The following is a 19,033-nucleotide window of genomic DNA, read 5'->3' as shown; positions in this document are numbered from 1 at the left end:
TGAATTTTTAAACATGCAATTAAAATCTTAGTTAATATTATGGTTTTAAATATACAGAGTTTGAAGCCTCTCATTTTTTAAATCTATAAATTGTCAGCAGCTTCTCTGTTATGTGAATAAAGCCCACAAGAAACTCTCAGAATTCCTTTTAGTTCCATGATTCTAACTTTTTCTATAGCAGTGATGGTGAACCTTTCCGAACTTTCAGTGATAATGAACAGCCAGCTGTGGCACACGTGCTGTAGATTTGCCACCATTATAATCTATAGCAAGAAACACTGCTGTTCCTTGCCGTAAATAGCTGTTGATTGTGTTTCTTACCAAGTTTTAGAGGTTTTTTTTTTTTTTTTTAAGAAGCTTTAACTTATTTGGGATAATTAAGTTTAATAAAAGCTTATGAAAGAAATCCTCCTTTTTTTCCCCCTTCAAGTAAAAGAATTTATTAGACGAAGTTAAAAAAGGTTTTATGTCCACTGGGTCATTTTCATTTTTGCTGAACAGCCAGGGTGATAAGAAGATGAAAGCAAGTTTAACCTACTTTGAACTTGTGCCTAATTCAGCTCCGAAGAGTTTCTCTCTCAGGCATGTGTGTATTTGAAGCTGTTCTTTGGTAATTGCTTAGATTTTAATTCCTTTTTAAGCTTTTGTCTATGTTGTCTTCATTAATTTCACAAAACTTAAACTCCATCGGTACTCATTTCGCTTCTCACTGTTTTTCTATTACCTTCTCCATCCTTGCTGTATTTTAGTTTATTTTTATTGGACCTAGGTTGTTTGGAAAAATTTTCTTCTGGTTAGAAGAGAGCATTAAAATGACAATCTATAAAAAATTTGATAGTACTAAACTTTTAATGATGTTAGAGTATTAGGCTTAATTTATTTTCTTCCATAGTAATTGCTTTGAACATGTAAGAAGAGACATACATAATCTAAATTATGTTTAATTTTTTTGTGGGTCTTTTTTTTGAGACAAGTTCAGTCTGGCCTTCAGCTCACAGTGCAGCCCAGGCTGGCCTTGAACTCCAGCAACCCTTCTCCCCCAGCCTCCTGAGGTTTACGGGCCTGTACCACTATGCCCAGCTAATGTGAATTCAATAAAGCGTTTTATTTGGCAATTTCAAAACAGCTCAGAAAGAGTCACATCTGCTTGAGAAAAGACTGGATATGTCATGTATAAATTATCCTTATTTTAGGGTTAATTTAGAGAGAAGATAAAATGTTCTTTTTACTTTTTTAACCAAGGAATAAAATGTTATTGAGGATAGTTTTTGTTTGTTTTGTTTTGTTTTTGCTTGCTTTGTTTTTGTTTTTGGCTTTTTTTGTGTGTCATTTGCTTGAACTATTTTAGCCCTTTGTTCTCAAGTTTAAAACTAAAATCCTACCTTATTGTGGTTTTATTGCAGGCACTTTTAATTAACACTGGCCAGTTATGTAACCAGTAGTTATTTTTTTGCTGTTGTTTTTGTTTTCCTTTCCCCCCTCTATTTGTATGGAGAGAGAATGTGTACTGTCATGTAAATTGTACATAGTTCAAAAACTGGTCATCCTTTAATACAGGATTTAAAATGATATTTAAACTAGACAATTTGAGATAAAGTAGAAAGTAAATAGAAATAATTTAATTTTTAAAATTAAGTTCACGGGCCAGAGCTCAGTGGCAAGCACAGGGTCCTGAGTTCAGTTCCTGGTACCAACAAATAAATAAAGCACTCATTCATTCATTTTTGCATGCTAGCTCCTCAGATGTCAGTATAGTAGTAGAACCTTATATAAAAGGAAAAAACAAACTCAGATTTCCATTACATTTTTGTTGTTTCTTCCCTGTTGTTTCCTCAGCATCCTGTCCACAGAAATAGCACTTATCACACACTGTATTACTATCATCTGGTTGGTTATTTCTCTCCTCAAGAAAGCTGATTGTAAGTTCTTTGAGGACAGGCCTTGTCAGTATCCCCAGACCCTAAGCGATTTGGTAAGCAATTGAGTGACTAGACTTGCTGGCTGCCTTTTCTTACTCATCAAACATCATGGCAAGGGGGTGGTACCTATTTCCTAAGGCTACAAAAATGTAAATGCCCCCCCCACCCCAAGGCAGCACAGTAGCTTTGGAGTCAGGGACTTGACTTTGAATACTATTTCAATTAATTATTACTAATTAGTAGTAGTAATAATTTGTAATAATTAGTACTTAAATGACTTTTACCTAGCTATTTTTTCCTCATTGATAAATCCAAGGAAATAACAATACCTACTGTACAGGGTGTTTATGAAGCTTGCATGATTGTGTGTGTGTGTGTGTGTGTGTGTGTGTGTGCGTGCGCGTAGGAAGAATAGAGCACATGTGTGACATCAGTTCAAAATAAGAACTACCTTTTATTTATTATATTTTGAATAGTGGTTAAAAAAGAAGTAAGTTTGGATAACATATGATGGGGCAAATAATAAATTCTCTGGTGGGGATCCTGGGCAGGTTCTTGGAGGAGAGGACACTGGATCCTTGAAGGGAGGTTTAAAGAAAATTGCAAGCAATAGTAACAATGTGAAGGTAGGAGGATGGTGAAGCAGGGTGGCAAACAAGAATTTAGGGTGGCGCATGGCTGTAATCCCGGTATTCAGGAAGATCGCTGTGAGTTTAAGGCCAGCCTGGACTACAAAGTGAGTTTGAAGCCAACCTTAACTGCATAGGAGACCCTATTTCAAGGAAAAAGAAAAATAGAAAAGAAAAAAGATGGAGAGTAGTTAGCACATTGGGTGTGTGCTAAAGAGATGAGGAAAGAAGGTAGATCGGTGCTGTTTATGAGATATTATCGATTTCATCCTGTCTGTACTCTGTGGGTGGATATTGCTTTTTTAAAAACTGGAGATTGCCTGAGACCAGGAATTTGAAGCCAGTCTGGCATCATAGTAAAACCTCATCTCAAAAAACAGCCAAAAATAAAGAGCTAAGTACATCTTAGCCCTTAAAAAAAAAAAAGCCATAAAAATACTATTCACTCAGGGCTTTTATCAACCCAGCTGACAGAAACATAGATGTCAGTGTTTTAAAATCTGAATAAATGGGGCTGGGGATTTAGCTCAGGCGCACAAGCTTCTGCGTGGCAAGCTCAAGGTCTTAAGTTTGATCCCCAGTACCCCCACCAAAAGGTAAACCATTTATCTTATAGTTTGTGTGCCTGAGTAATGTTTTTCTGCCTCCCTCCCTACCGCCCAATATTCTAGCATTCTCAGAAAGACTAATACCGCCTGATAGTATCTTCCCAGTTCTTTTTGCCATGATTTTTACTTGAGTACAAGAATACAAAGTTGAGTGTTCCTTTCATCTCTGTATATTTCAAAACTTTGTGTAGATTGTGACCCTCTTATCCTATTACACACTGACATTGTTGAACACTTTCTTTCTTCCAACTGGGTTTTCCGAGTTTTATTAAAATTTCTCTCCGAATTTTTCTTGCTTAGCATACCAGCTCGGTGTGTATTATCTGCTACTTTTTCTTCACAAAAGATATACCAGATAAGGCCTGTTTAAATTTTATAAGGATAAAAATTATATAAAAATATGCATATACACATGGCTTACTTGTAGTTTTTTATATTCTTTTTTTTTTTTTTTTGTCTTTTTGAGATGGAGTCTTGCAATGCAGTTCAGGCTGGCCTTGAGCTCACATTGTAGCCTAGGCTGGTCTTGAACTCACAACGTTCCTCCCACCTCAGCCTCCCCAGTGCTGGGATTACAGGCATGAGCCACCATGCTCAGCTTATATTCTTTTAAAATTTACTTTTTAGATACCTACCATAGATTAAGGAATTATTAGTCTTGAAAGAATATGACATTAAAAAAAAAAGAATATGGCATTTTTTGGTTTTACCTAGTCAAAGAAGCAGTTTTATGCAGAAACTGCTGTCAACATTACAGCAACAATACTGGCTACAGTGATTCAACATGGTAAGTAACAGAGTCAGCATTAAACCAGGAACTTAACAAATGTTGGCTTCTGTTCGCTGCTTAACAACCAGAACAGGTGTCCACTATCAGCATTTTAGAATTAGGCATGTGAGTTGCTAAGACTTTATAAATGGATGCTGGTGATAGTAACTAACTTGCCTCAGGCTATATAGTCTAATAGTAAGTGGTAGATTTGGGATTCAGACTGAGGTCTATATTTTTACAATACCACACTGTTCCTCAGCTTTAAGCGTACAGATAATTTTATGTTTTCTGCTACTATCCTGCTCTGTTTTCTCAGTAGTTACTAGTCATCAGGTCCTATTTATCCTCATGGGTTTCTCAAAGTTAACTTCTTCCTCTATTTTATATATTGGATGGCTTGTTTATTTTTTAAATTTAAAGTATTTATTTTTGGTTTTCTGAGATAAGGTCTGGATATGTAGTTAGGCTGGCCTTGAACTCACTGTGTAGCCTCAATGGCCTCGAACTCAAGGCAGTCCTCCTGCCTCCACCTCCTGAGTGCCTGAGAATTACAGGCATGTACAACCATACCCAGTTTGCTTTTTTAAATGATATATAATATTTCCAAAGGTAAAATATTCGCTCAAATGATGCTGATAATTCAGAAATCTGAACAGGAAGAAAGCTTGACTTGACACATTCATGATGGGGTAGCTGTGATTCTTGATGTCTTGCTGCCAGGTGGCTCAGAACCCATCAGCCAGGCAGTCATGCACCAGTGGTTCAAGCCAGAGGGGACATGTTAATCAGGCAGTCTTTTAGGAGCCCTCCAGTCCTCACTCGCACTTCTAGGAAGATTACGTGCTTGCCAGTGTGATAGAAAAGGGAGTCTTCAAGACTAAGGTTAGTTACTAAAAAAAAAAAACTGCCATGTGGACTAAGTAAGATCACTGAATTTTAATATAATTTACAAATACATATGTAGGGCCAGGGATTTAGCTCAGTGGTGTAAGTGCCTGCTTGGCAAGCACAAGGTTGTGAGTTCGATCCCTGGTATAAAAAAAGAATACATATGTATATAACACTGAAGGTATCCATGATGTGTTTATTTTAATAGAAAAACTATCATTTAATGGATTTTTTTGGTACTGAGAATCAAAACTGATGACCTCCCACTTGCTAGGCAGGCGCTTATGCTGCTGAACAAAATCCCCAGCCCCCTTTTAATGAATCTTATCACTTAGAATGATAACTATGTTACAAACAGAAGTCTGTCTGAGCATGGTGTCCACACACCTGTAATCCCAGGTGTGGGATTGTTTATTTTTGAAAAAGACAAAAAAAAAAAAAAAACAAAAACTTGCATCCAGGCAACTGAGATAGAAGGATCATAAGTTTGAAGTCAGCCCAGATGGGCCAGGAATTTTAGCTTAGTGGCACAAGCACCTGCCTGGTCATGAGTTTGATTCCCAGTACCAAAAAAAAAAAAAAAAAAACACAAAAATCCAACAACAACAAAGAAAAGAAACCAGCCTGAACAACTTAGCAAGACTACATTGATACAGGGATCAAACTCAAGACTGTACTTCCTAACTAAGCAGGTGCTTGAGCCGCTAAGTTAGATCCCTGGCCCTCAAAAAATGTTTAAAAAAATATTCTTTTCAAAGTTTTGAAGAGCGTCATTAGGTTTGACTCCTTGTACTTCAAAGAAAAGTTCATTAACTTAAATGATTTTAATCCATTTTAAAGTTCTGTGTGATAAAGTAGATCTTGTTATTTCCTTTCCCATGATCATCTACCTTAGCACCCTTTTGAAACTTCTAATGCTGGTATTAGAAATGGTGAATCTATACTAAAAGTCCTTTTCCAAAGTTGTCTCTGTCTTTATTCCACCTCATTGCCTTTGTTCTAACTTACTCTATTTTTTTTTGTACCAGGGATCAAACTTAGTCTTGCGCTTGCCAGGCAGTTGCTTACACCACTGAGCTAAATCCCCAGCTCATACCTTACTCTTTAGCTGACCTTTCTTTTCTGCTTCCATACCCTGGCTACTGTAAAAAACTGTACATATCCACATTTAGCATCATCACCTCAAGATCAGGTTCATATTTGTTTCTTCTAAGTGACTTGCCTAATCTTATTTACTTTGATTATCCCACTTATCAGTATCTGTCAGCTCTCAAATATAGTTTGCAGTATGCTTTAAACTTGCATTCTCAGGGCTGGGGATTTAGCTCAGCGACATAAGCACCTGCCTTGCAAGCAGGCAGTCGTGAGTTCGATCCCTGGTACCGATAAAAAAGAAAAAGACAAAAAAAAAAAACCCAAAAAACTTGCATTCTCATTGTAATTATTTTTATTTCTTTAACTATTGTAAATTTCAAAAAGGTGAAGGATAGTTTGGGTTTTTTTTTTTTTTTGAAAAGTACTTTTTATTTTGGAAAATTTCAAACTCAGAAAGTTTCAGTGAACTTTGTGTGCCAGTATCTTGCATATTGACATATTTCTTAATTTTTAGATGTTCTTTATATTTAGGAATAGCAGCTTTTCTTAACATATTGGAAATATATCTCCTGGTCAATGTTTCTTTAAGGTTTATTGAGGTGTAATTGATATAAAATTAATTGCATTTTGTGGGGAGATTTGAGACAGGGTCTTGCTATGGGGTTGAGGCTGGCCTTGAACTTGCAATGATCCTGTGTCAGCCTCCCAAGTGCTGGGATTATAGCTATATGCCACCTTGCCCAGCTAACTATGTATATTTAAAGTATAGTTTGAAGAGTTTTGACATACATATGTGCCAATAAAATAATTATCATAATCAAGACAATGAACATTTTGTTCACACGCAAAGGTTTCTTTTATTTATTTATTGGTAGAAATCAAAGTCAGGGCCTTATGCTTGCTAGGCAGGTGCTGCACCACTGAGGTAAATCGTTCTTTGTGCTTTTCATAACCAACTCTTCTAATTTCCTGGTCCCCATTCTTTTTCTTTTCTTTTTTTTTTTGTACCAGGGATCAAACTTACAACCTTGAGCTTACCAGGCAGGCTCTTACACCACTGAGCTAAATCCCCAGTCCCTTCCAATCTGTTTTGTTTTACTGTACATTAGTTTGTAATTTTTAGAGTTTTCTATTGAGTAATACAGTGTGTACTCTTTGGTTTGACTTTTTATACAGTGTGATTATTTTGAGAGTCATCTAGTCTAGTCATTATCCTGTAATTCCAACTTCCATTAAGACCTTCCTTATTTTTAATTTTTTTCCCAAACCTTATCACTTAGGACAGAAGTTAAAAATCAAGATAGTTTGCAGATTTTTGGAATTCACAGAGGATGTGTAAAATTTGACTTAGCCAGTTGTGGTGGTACATGTTTGTAATCTCAGCTATTGGGGATGTTCATTTGAGCCCAGGAGTTTCAGACCAGCCTGGGCAACATAGCAGGACTCTATCTCAAAGAGCAAAAGTAGCCAGGCATGGTAGTGCACATCTGTAATCCAGGTGGCTAAGTCAGGAGGACCAGCCTGAAACTTGTGAGTTCAAGGCCAGCCTGAACTACATAGTGAGGCACTGTCTCAAAAATCTCACAAAGCAAAACAAAACAACCAGTTAATTTGCCAAGATTTGAATGTTTGGGGGTTAGTTTATAGAACAGACCTTTTGGAGTTGGTTCTAGAAAGTTGGCTACTTGAATACTTCACTATCCCTCTGCATTCCTAATTCCTACTTTTATCTGTTTGTTGAGCAAAAGGACCCCTGGATGTGATAAGCAGCTGGGTACAGGTGAGGTCATGGGCTCTGCAAGGGCTCCATCTGGGAGAGCTGGCACAGGATTTTGTCCCTTAAGGACTGAATGAGAGCCTAGACAGCCTCAGGATGGTCTGAGAATGGCAGATCTAGGAAAGAGCTTGATTTACCAGGGACCCAGATTTTCCTGGAGGAAAAAAGAGAAAGAACCAGGGCATTGAGATCTCCCTGTTCATGAGGCTGGAAGATATACGGAGATGAGAGAGCAAGAGAGCTTCCTCCTGAATTTCTCCCAGGAATGATGGCGACTCGCCTGCTGCCAGTCTCTGCCCACAGAGGTAGAGTCTGCTTTGCATTTCCGTTTTCTTCTCTTATTTTTGAGATGGAGTCTTGCCATGTTGTCTGGTCTAGCCTGAAACTTGTGGTGCTCTCGTCTCAGCTCCTAAATACATGGGATTACAGGTGCCCATCTGTTTTCTTGCCATTGCCACTACTTGTAGTCTTTCAGCAAGCAACTTAAGCCCTTATGAGATGACAAAGAAAAACTGGTCTGGGAAGCAAGGCAGTCACAAAGAGAAAAATCATTTAGAATAGATAATTTACTGGACCAGAAATGTAGCACACAGTAACTTGAACATGAGAATCATAAATAATAGGAAATTTTAAAGTGAAGTACGAAGAAAACTTTAACAGAGCAAACAAAAACTATGTGTCCCAGCTAAATACATATTACCACTGGACTCAATCCAAGCACGCACACAAAACCAACCACAAAAACTGGGCTAGGTGCATAGCTTAGTGCTAGAGTGTTTGTCTAGCAAATGTACGGCCCTGGGTTTGATGCTCTGCAGTGAAGACAATGACAGCGATCTCCACTAGAATATAAGAACTGGAGGAGCGAGACCTTTTTGTCTTGTCTATACTGCTAATCCTTTATCAACCCCCGGTGCCCAGAATACGGTTGGACATGGTAGGCAGCTGATACATGATTACTGAGTTTAAAAAACTGTTGAGTGGGATCAACTATTGGCTGAAAGATTAAGTAAAAGAAATACTTGAAAGCACAGAGGCAGAAACACTTAAAAAGATAAGAAACTTAAGAGCCAGAGGTTTAACTCCATGGAGATAAATTCAGGACACTTAAAAGGGTTAATACTGGTTACAGAAAATGGAAAAGGAGCAAAAAGAGGAAAAGCAGTAGTTAAACCAAAAAATTCCTGAGCTGAAGACTTGAGTGTGCAGAATGAAGTCGCAGGAAAGAACAATGACTTTAAAAAGCCCCCACACATCTAAGGATATGCTGCTAAAAGTTTTGAGCCCCAGGGATTCATTTTAAAGCCTTCTACATAGAACAGGGTATACCTGTTAAGTATCAGAATTCTAATTCACAACCCTGAAAACTAAGAGACAATGGAAGAACATTTACTGCATTACTGTGAGAAAAACACCACAGTCTTAAATCCCTATTTCAGATGGGTATTATTCCACTACTGGGGGGGAGGGATGTTGCACTTAAAGTTTTTGAGAGACTATCACTCAACTCCTGTGAGACTATTCAAGAACAGATGTTAACCAAGTAACAAAGGAGCCTGAAAAGAGAGCACAGAAGTGATAGAAATTAAGGAAAACAACTAACTCTGGAGTATGTTATATCAATGCAATGTAAAGATTTTAACCAAAAAGTATGTACTTCATAATAGTTCATAATAGTTGCAATGTAAAAATGCTAAGGAAGTCAAAAGCAAAACTACAAAAATGTGGGAGGGAAAACAATAAAAAGTTTCCCAAATAGAGATGAGATGAGAAGAAAAGTGCCATTAAGCACCTGAACATGTAAATTCTCACATCCCTAATGATGTAAACGTCAGTGGTCTTCAGAGAAAAGCAGATAAAAACTAGGAGAAAGCACTACACATTCACAAAGGTAGCCATAATTTAAAAGGGCAGACAATAAGTATTGACCAAAATGTAGGGAAATGGAAACCCTCATTCACTGCTTGTGATTGGGAACTTAGGTGGTTAGGAAAACAATTTGGGAGGTCCTCAAAATTTAAAAATAATAGTTAACATATGTTCTAGCAATTAATTATATGCCCACGTAAAAACTTGCACAAGAATGTTTTTGGCAGTGTTGGTAATAGCCAAAGAAATGGAAACAACTCAATGTCTACCAGTTAATGAGTGGATAGATGTAGTATGTCCATATAGCACAATTTGGCAATAAAATTAAAATGCCAGTGCCCGCTGTAAGTTGGATGAACTTTGAAAATATGTGAAGTGAAAGAAATTAGTCACAAAAGACCACAATGTTGTAGGACTCCACTTATGTGAAATGTCCATAACAGACAAACTTATGAGAGACAGACAAAAGGATAGTGATTGCTTAGACTGGACAGGTAGATGAAAGAGATGGAGATAGACCAGGAATGAATAGGAAGTGTAAAATTAAATTGTGATAGTTGCTCAACGATGTGACTGTATTAGGAACACTTTATTTATTTGTTTTTGTCTTTTTCACTTTTATCGGTACCGGGGATCGAACTCACGACCGCCTGCTTGCAAGGCAGGTGCTTATGTCGCTGAGCTAAATCCCCAGCCCCTTAGGAACACTTTAAATGTGTCTTAGTCTGGTTTAACAATAACAGAGTAGTATGGACTGGGTGATTTATAAATAGAAGAGATTCATTGGCTCATGTTTCTAGAGGCTGTGTTCAAGAAGCCAACATCAAGGGAGAGCCTTCTAGCTGCTGTGGAAGAGAGCAGGAGGAAAGAGAAGGGGCCCGAACTTGTCCAGTTACAGCAGACCTGCCACAATAACGGCATTAATCATTCCTGAGAACTGTGCTCACTTCATGGCTTACTGATCTCTCATTAGGTCCCACCTCTCAAGACTTGCACTGGGGATTAAGTTTACAACACATCACATTTATGGGATGCAGTCAAATCATAGTGAATATGTAGTGTGTATCTCAAAACTGTTTGTGTTGGGGAGTTAGTAGTAATAACATGCAACAACTTGTCTGAATCTCCAAGGCATGAGGCTGACTCAACAAAGTCCCTGTCGAAAAAATTCCTGAGCTGTAGACTGTAAGGAGCTGTTTGTGGAAGACTGTCACATTTACACAGTAAATTTAAAAATTTCAACACTGCTTCGAAAATAGAATCATCCACACAGATAAAGAAGGACGTGAAGTGTCACAGTCCTTTTGAGTAGTGTTTGTGTCAATCCCAGGATTCATTTTTCTTTGTTACTTCTTGGTGAGGTTTTTCCGTTCTTTCCAACTGTGAAAATGCTGTCCTCTTCTTATACTTCATGCCTGTGTAGTTAACACAGTTATACAGTTTGGATATCAGTTTGTGGATTTGGCTCCAGAAATGTCTTTATCTCTAAATTACAGCCCAGACCGTGAACTTTTGTGTATTTGTGTAGGGAAGGGTACTAGGCATTGAACACAGGGGTACTTTTATCACTGAGCTGTATCCCTCAGCCATTTTCATGTATTTAGTTGTGACAAGCAGGACTTGAACTGATGGTGATCCTCCTGCCTTAGCTTCCTTCAGGACAATACTGTAGGTGTGGGCCACTGCACCCAGCTACCTCAGGCTTTGTTAAATCTGCCATGAGCTGTATGCTTATCTCCTAGGTGTTACAGGTGGTATATTAAAACTATTACTGTCTTTATCACAGACGAGCTCTTCAACATCTTTGGTATTTACCTCCATATATTTAGGAGGAATTTCAGCAAAACTTACACAAATTCAGAACACACAGTTTAGTCTATCACATTACCCTTACACGAATCTGAAACCCAAACAAAAGAAAGTGTCCTTTTAAAAGCATTTCCCTGCTTTGGTCATAACCCAGACGCTGCTTTTCCTCAGGGACCTCCATTCACGTTGTGTTCATACTTAGTACACATATGTGTCAGAAGGCAAGGACGCAGCTGAGGAGCACCAGAGGTAGTGGCAGCCCTGCACGTGTTTTCTACTGTCTCTCCTTCTTCCTGCTTGGAGCCCAGGGTTTCCCCTAGTGCGCAGCAGGAGTGCCCTGGGGCAAGATTTGGCCTGCATACTGGCTGCTGGTGTCTGGAGCCTCTTTAAAGCAAGTCAGGAACCGGGCGTGGCGGCTCAGGCCTGTAATCCCAGCACTTGGGAGGCTGAGGTGGGAGAATCATTGGGACTTTGAGACCAGCCTGGGCTACAAAGTGAGCTCAAGGCCAGCCTGAACTGCATAGTGAGACCCTGAGATGCTTGGACTACCAGCTTCGGGTCTGCAAAGTCAATCAAACAATATAAGCATTAAGTTGTTTTTGTACCTCAATTGCTATCAACTCAGCCTGTCCTCAGAATTAGCAGGTTGCTTGCTTGGGGGCTGGTAGGATTTGAGGGTAGTATTCTTGACTCCCAGTCTGTGAGCCAGTTGGCTCATGGGAAGGGCGAATTAGTTTTTTGTTACTCCTCCCAGGCTCGGCATGGTTTCCACCTACTCACAGATGAGTGAATTGGTTTGTTTCTTCCTCCTGGGCTCACATGACTTGTGGCGGCTCATGGGAAGGGTGAATTGACTGTCTTCTCTTTTTTTCTTTTCTCCCATTCCTTCACTCCCCTCCCTCCTTTCTTCCTTTTTTATTTTTGAGACAAGAGTCTTGCTGTGTAGATCACACTGGCTTTGAACTTACTTTGTAGGCCAGGCTGGCCTTGAACTCACAGCAGTCCTCCTGCCTCAGCCTCCTGAGTGCTGAGATTACAGATATGTGCTATCATAGCCAGCACCCAAATTCTTAATAACATTTACAGAGTCCACCAAAATATATATACATCAGGAAAAGAAAAAGTTGTATAAATACTTCAATGTTACATTTATTGAGATATCATGAGATTAATACAAGTTATCTTGTACAATTGCAAGAGGTGATCAGAGCCATTAGCTTCCAGGCATTTATTAGTATGGTGAACTGCTGAAATGTATATACATTTTTTTTTTGGCAGACTGTATGTTGATGTCTTTCAGTTATTGTTTCTGTTCTTGCTCCTGTGTTTTCTAGGTCTTTACTGACTTTTATCCTTGGTATGTTTCAATACTTAACTCTTTTTTTCCCTTCTTCTTCCCTCCTCCCCCTCCCTGCTGTTTTGTTTTGTTTTTTGTCTTTTTGAGACAGGATCTTGTTCTGTAGTTCAGGCTGACCTTGAATTCACAGCAATCCTCCCGCTTCAGCCTCCCCAGTGCTGGGGTTACAGGTGTGCGCCACCACCCCGGCAGCTCTTCTCTGTCCTTTTTATTGTCGTTCCTGAGGAATTCTGACATCTCTGCCCTCTTCCCCATCCTCTTTGCCATTGTCTCTCACCTGCCTTTTGAAACCATCCATTACAGTAACTATCATGGAAATTTTTCTCAGATATAAACTCATACTTTTATTTCTCTGCCATTTAAAACCTCTTAATGTCTCCCCATTGCCCAGAGACAAAAGATTGTGCTATTGGGCTGGGGATTTAGCTTAGTGGCATAAGCACTTGCCTGGCAAGTTCAAGGTCATGAGTTTGATCTCTAGTACCAAAAAGAAAAAAGAAATAAAAGCTTGTGCTGTTTAGCAAGTCATATGTATACCTTGATGATCTAGAGCATCATAGCTTAAGAGTTTCCTTATTTATTGCTGTTTTGTACATATTCCAGATGCCACAGCCTTTGTGTTTCAATGCATTTGTTTTATCTTAATGAAGTATTTTTTCCTGCAGTTATCCACAAGTATTTCTCTTCACACCTGAGTTCAAAATCACCTCTTCCTTTAATCAACTGTTACTGCTCTAGGTCCATAATATGACCTATGTATAGATCTCTTTGTATATACCACTAAGATAGTACTTTAGTCACGCAGTGTAGTCACTGTCTAGCTCCAGGGTGCTGTAAGCCTCTTCGGGGCAGCTGCTGTTCAAGAAAAGATTAAACCTGTTAGAAAGTCAAACCTTAAGAAAGAAACACTCCAGTTGAGCCCTTCAAAGGATACAGAAGTCAGATAAGTAGAGAGGTAGAAGGTAATTTTCAGTGAAAGATGTCTAAACTGAAGGTTCACAAGTATTCCAGAGAGGGCAGGGCAAAGAGTCCATGACTATGAACCCGCGGGTGATGAGGTTAGAAAAGAGTGAAGTGATGCTAGGTTATAAAGGGGCTTGAACATGAAGAAAACGTTTCTGGAGCTCGTCCATCTTGAACTACACAGCAAGACCACACGTAATCTAAACAAATGGTCCACCAAATAAGCCATGATCTATTCAGAGATGTCTACCACCACTGGCATCCCTTCCTGAGAAGTAGGAAAAGAGACAGAACCTCAAAGGCAGCTCTTCCCTGTGCCTTTGAGGGGCCCTGCATCTGACCGGGATAGAAATAAGTCAAAATGATCTTGTCTGTACATCTAGTTTGGAACTCTTAGCACTGCAACTTGGAAACCTTTTAAAAGAATTTAAAGTAGAAAAGCAAATTAATAACACAGAATTTTAGGATTATTGATATGGAGGAAAATGAAGGATTGTTCCAAGATGAGAAAATTGTTGACAAGGAGAATATTCTAATGTCCTAAATTGGAAAAAATAAAAATCTAGCCCGGTATGGTGGCACACACCTGTAATCCCAGCACTTGGGAGGCTGAGGCAGGAGGACCATTGCAAATTGGAGACCAGCCTGGGATACAAAGTGAGTTTAAGGCCAGCCTGAGCTGCGCAGTATAATCCTGTCTCAAAGAGAAAAAAATGTGGGAAAGGATATTTGTGTAGAAGCATTGTGAAGCTACAGCTCACTGGATTTGGTGACTAAGTATGGTAGATGGGGAAGTGGGAAGCATCAAAAGTGGGAGGAGGTATGCTGATTGGTCCTGCTGATCTTACCCATTTTCTTGGTCTGTGACTACACTTTTCTCTTTTTTGTCATCAGACAGGCTTTCTGAATCCTATATTTATCTCCAGGATGTATCTATTAGTGGTATCCTAATTGTCAGTCCATCTGGCTGGGATATCTCTTCTCCTCCGTCTTCCCTAACCCAGTCTCTCACTTTTTGGTGAGCATACTGTATTTATTATTCTAGATGAATGTTCTTTGTCTTCCAGATTTCTTTATTGTTTCATCCTGGCTCTTGATTGAATTGCACAAGCACATGAGCTGCTTCTTACCTCTCTCTGCTGCATGCTCTTAGCAAAGGTGAATGGGTCCTCACACCTGAGTAGGCAGTGCTCTGAACTGGGCGTGATGTGGCCATCATGGTCCCAGTGTAGCTGCACACACCAGCTACTACTTTGATGATTTGTAATTTCACAAATGCCTCACTGTCATATCCTTTGCCTTAGTTATTTCTTCCTCGAAGTCACCTATTTTACTAATACATTCCTGTGACAAAATTTCATGAACAACCAGCAGAATTTAATAGAAAAATCAGAATCCAGGTCCAAGCCAGTCTTTGAAATTTATAGTAAGTATGCCTTGGCCCGCCTGCTGTGGTAGTGCATGCCTGTAATCACAGCTCTCAGCAGGTGAAGGCAAGAGGATCACCATGACTTTGAGGCCAAACCAAACTACCTGGAGAGATCCTATATTTAAAAAAAAAAAATTAAATATGTTTTGCCCAAACTATCCCCCTCTCTGAGAAGCTGAGACAGGAGGATTGCAAGATTGAGCCCAGCCTGGGCATTTAGCAATTAAGCAAGATCTGTCTTGTAGTAAGTACAGGTAGGGATATAGCTAAGGCCCTGGGTACAATACTCAGTACTACAAAAAAGAAAAAAAGTCTCATGTGGCTTTGGTTTCTTTATGTTTCTTACCTATGTCACAGAGTTATCTTGAGAATCAAATGAAACAGGTAAAACTGGTGTAAAAGCTGTTGAATGTTACCAAATGCAAGATACCATTATTACCACTGTTCTTTGAATTTAACTCTTCAAACTGTTTCATCATTGTATCTCCTAGGGTGATCAGTGATCTTTGAGAGTACTATTGTAATTGTTTAGGGGCACCATGAACTCTAATAAATTTTGTGTTCCGACTGTTCCACTGACTGTACATTGTCCTATGTCTGTCTGTCTGTCTCTCTCCCTGTATGTGTGCCTCTGTCGAGTCACTCCACTCTCATAGACAATATTGAAATTAAGCTAATCAATAACTGCAATGCCCTGAGAATATTCACATAAAAGAGAGATCTGCATGTCTTTCATTTTAAATCAAAAGCTAAAAGTGACCTAAGTTTAGTGAAGGAGGCACATCACAAGCCAAGGTAACCCAAAAGATAGGCCTCTGGCACCAGTTAGTTACTTTGTGAATGAAAAGGAAGATTCTTGAAGGAAATTCAAAGCTGTACTCTAGCGAACACCTAAGTGATGAAATGAAACAGCCTTGGTGTTGGAGAGAAAGAGTGATGTTGAGGGAAACTCAACCCACCTACACCATACTCCCTTATGCCAAAACTTAACGTGGACCAAGGCACTACCTCTTCAGTCCTAGGAAGGCTGAGTGAGGTGAGGACACTGGGCAGTTTGACTCTGGCAGAGGTTGTCTCATGAGGCTTAAAGAAAAGAAGCCATTTCTATAATATAAAGTACAAAGGGAAGGAGTGAGTTCTGCAGGAGACGCCTATACAGATTATCCCAAAGATAACTGATGAAGTGGCTGCATTGAACCACAGATTTTCAGTGTGTACAGAGCTGCCTGACAGCGAAAGACGTCACTTAGACTTCAGGAGCTGGAAAGAAGTTAGTGCCCAATGTCAGAGGATGAACTGGTTCTTACATCAGGGCCTAATGCAACTAGTGACTTAAGTTGAACCCTGTATTGATTTACTGTTGTAAAGATCTCAGGACACTTCTGGGCATGTCATCTTTGCCTGGACCACACTGAGTAGTGAAGAGGAATTGTCTTGAGCCACATACGAAACATACAAGCTGTGCAAAGTGATGCATACCTATAAGCCCACACTTATGAGGCTGAGGCAGGAGGATTGCTGATGTTGAAGACTGGCTTGGGCTAAAAAGTGAGTTCAGGGCCAGTCTGAACTAGAGAATGAGATACTGTCTGAAAAAGACAAAGGTAATAACTATATAGTGTTCAGCTATATAAGTAATAAAACTTTGAATTTTGGGGGCTGGGGATTTAGCTCAGCGGCATAAGCGCCTGCTTTGCAAGCAGGCAGTCGTGAGTTCGATCCCTGGTACTGATAAAAAACGAAAAAGACAAAAAAAAAATCATGAAAAAAAAACTTCGAATGTTTTTAATTGATACTGGGGATCAAACTCACGACTGGACACTTCTAAGGCAGGCACTTATGCCGCTGAGCTAAATCCCCAGCCCCAAAACTTCCAATTTTTAAAATATCTGTAGCTATAACATTTTGAAAAAATGAGGCAGTCTTATAGAACACAACTTAGACACACCTGGAAATGTATTCTCCCCGTGCTCTATAAATGGAATAACAAATCCTAGATGATAGCACATTTATTTACAACAAAGTTTAATGCCTGTTTTAAGCCCATTATTATTAGTGCTGGGGACTGAACTCACAACCTTGCGTTTGCCAGGCAGGAGTTTATGCTGCTGAGCTAAATCCCCAGCCTTAAGCCCATTATTGAGACTTGCCCTGAAAACAAAAAAAGAATCCTTTCAAAATATCACTGCTCACTGACAATGCTGCTGGTCACATAGGAGCTTTAATGGAAAAGGACAATAAGATTAAAGTTGTCTTCATGACTACTTTATACAACATGCATTCTTCAGTGTATGAATAAAGGTGTAATTTCAACTTTGAATTTTTATTAAATAGATTTTCTAAGGGTATAGCTGCTATAGATAAATGATTCCTCTGACGCATATAAGAAGAGTAAGTTGAAACCCATCTAGAAAGGATTCAGCATTCTAGACTCATAGCATTCATGACTCATAGGAAGTAGTCAAAATATTAACATTAACAGGAGTTTGGAAGTAGTTGAGTGCTGCCCTTACATTTGAATTTTAGGGCTTCAGTGAGGAAATGACTGCAGATGCAGTGGACATAGCAAGAAGATGAGAAGTAGAGCATGAAGATGGGAACTAATTGCTGCGATCTCATGATAAACCATTTGTTTCATGACAAAACATTAATAGATGAGGAATTGCTTCTTGTGGATGAGCAGAGTGTTTTCTTGAGATGTTATGTTTTCCTGGTGAACATGCCCTGAAAATTGGCAACATGACGACAAAGGGTTTAGAATATTATGTGAACTTAAATCAGTAGCAGGTTCTTGTTTGTTTTTGGTACTACTCACCACCTTGCACTTGCCACTGAGCTAAATCCTTGGCCCCTAAAAAATCTCTTTGCTTTTTTTTCTTTTTTTTCTTTTTTTTGGTACCAGGAATTGAACTCACGACCTCGTGTTTGCCAGGCAGGTACTTACACCACTGAGCTAAATCCCCAGCCCCCAAGTAGCAGGTTTTGAGGGAAAAGTTGCCTCAAATTTGAAAAGAAGTTCTATTGAAGATAAAATGCTGTCAAACAGCATCACATACTATAAAGAAATATTTTGGGAAAGAAAGAATAAATTGCGGCAAACTTCACTGTTGTCTTATTTTAAGAAATTGCCATAGCCACCCCAACCTTAAGCAACCACTGCCCTAAATAAGCAGCAGCCTTTAACACTGAGGTAAGCCCTAAATAAGCAGCAGCCTTTAACACTGAGGTAAAATTGTATACTAGCGAAAAGATTGTAACTCCCTGAAGGCTCAGATGATCAGGCATTTTTTATTAATAAAATATTTTTAATCAAGGTTACATAGGCACATTGAATTTTTTTGGACATAAGGCTACTCCACACCTAATATATTACAGTGCAGTGTAAATGTAACTTTCATATGCAGTGGGAAACCTACTGTGGCCCTGACTTTATTGCAGTGCTCTGGAGCCAGATCTGCACTGTCTCCCAGGTAGATGTAACTGCAAAATCTCAGGCTCCTCCTGTGAAATTGATTCATTAGGATTAGTTTGACTCAAGAATTTGTAGTTTAGTGAATACCTCATGATTGTCTTGACTGAGCAATTTCAGAAAATACTGGTTTAATGGAAATAGTGCTAAGTAAATAAATGAGTGAGAATATAGGAATGATGATCCAGAGAGTTATCTTTTAATCTTAAAACACTAATATTTTCAACATTTCCTGAAGTATATGTAGGATACTAATTACACAAGGTATTTGATGCAAAATGAGTTAATTCTCCTGATTTGTATTTTTCCCCCTCTTATTTGTATTTAGGAATGTTGAATGAATATTCTTTGGAGATTAGTTAAGCAGCCGTTAGCATATTGAAGGGTATGAGGAGGTACAATGTACATTGTATGATGTACAATGTATGAGAATGTGAGTTGTGCATTGT

General features: G+C 38.9%; 1 protein-coding gene across 6 annotated transcripts in view; it reads left to right on the top strand.

The window, feature by feature from the left end:
* The window catches only part of Slc12a6 (solute carrier family 12 member 6), a 92,925-nt gene that overhangs the window by 23,038 nt on the left and 50,854 nt on the right, over positions 1-19,033 (top strand). The gene's annotated exons all lie outside the window — the stretch shown is intronic.

Source organism: Cavia porcellus, unplaced genomic scaffold (assembly GCF_034190915.1).
Source record: "Cavia porcellus strain 051 isolate PalLab524CR breed Dunkin Hartley unplaced genomic scaffold, mCavPor4.1 scaffold_6, whole genome shotgun sequence".
Lineage (NCBI taxonomy): Eukaryota > Metazoa > Chordata > Mammalia > Rodentia > Caviidae > Cavia > Cavia porcellus.
This window is presented reverse-complemented; position numbering and strand designations above follow the sequence as displayed.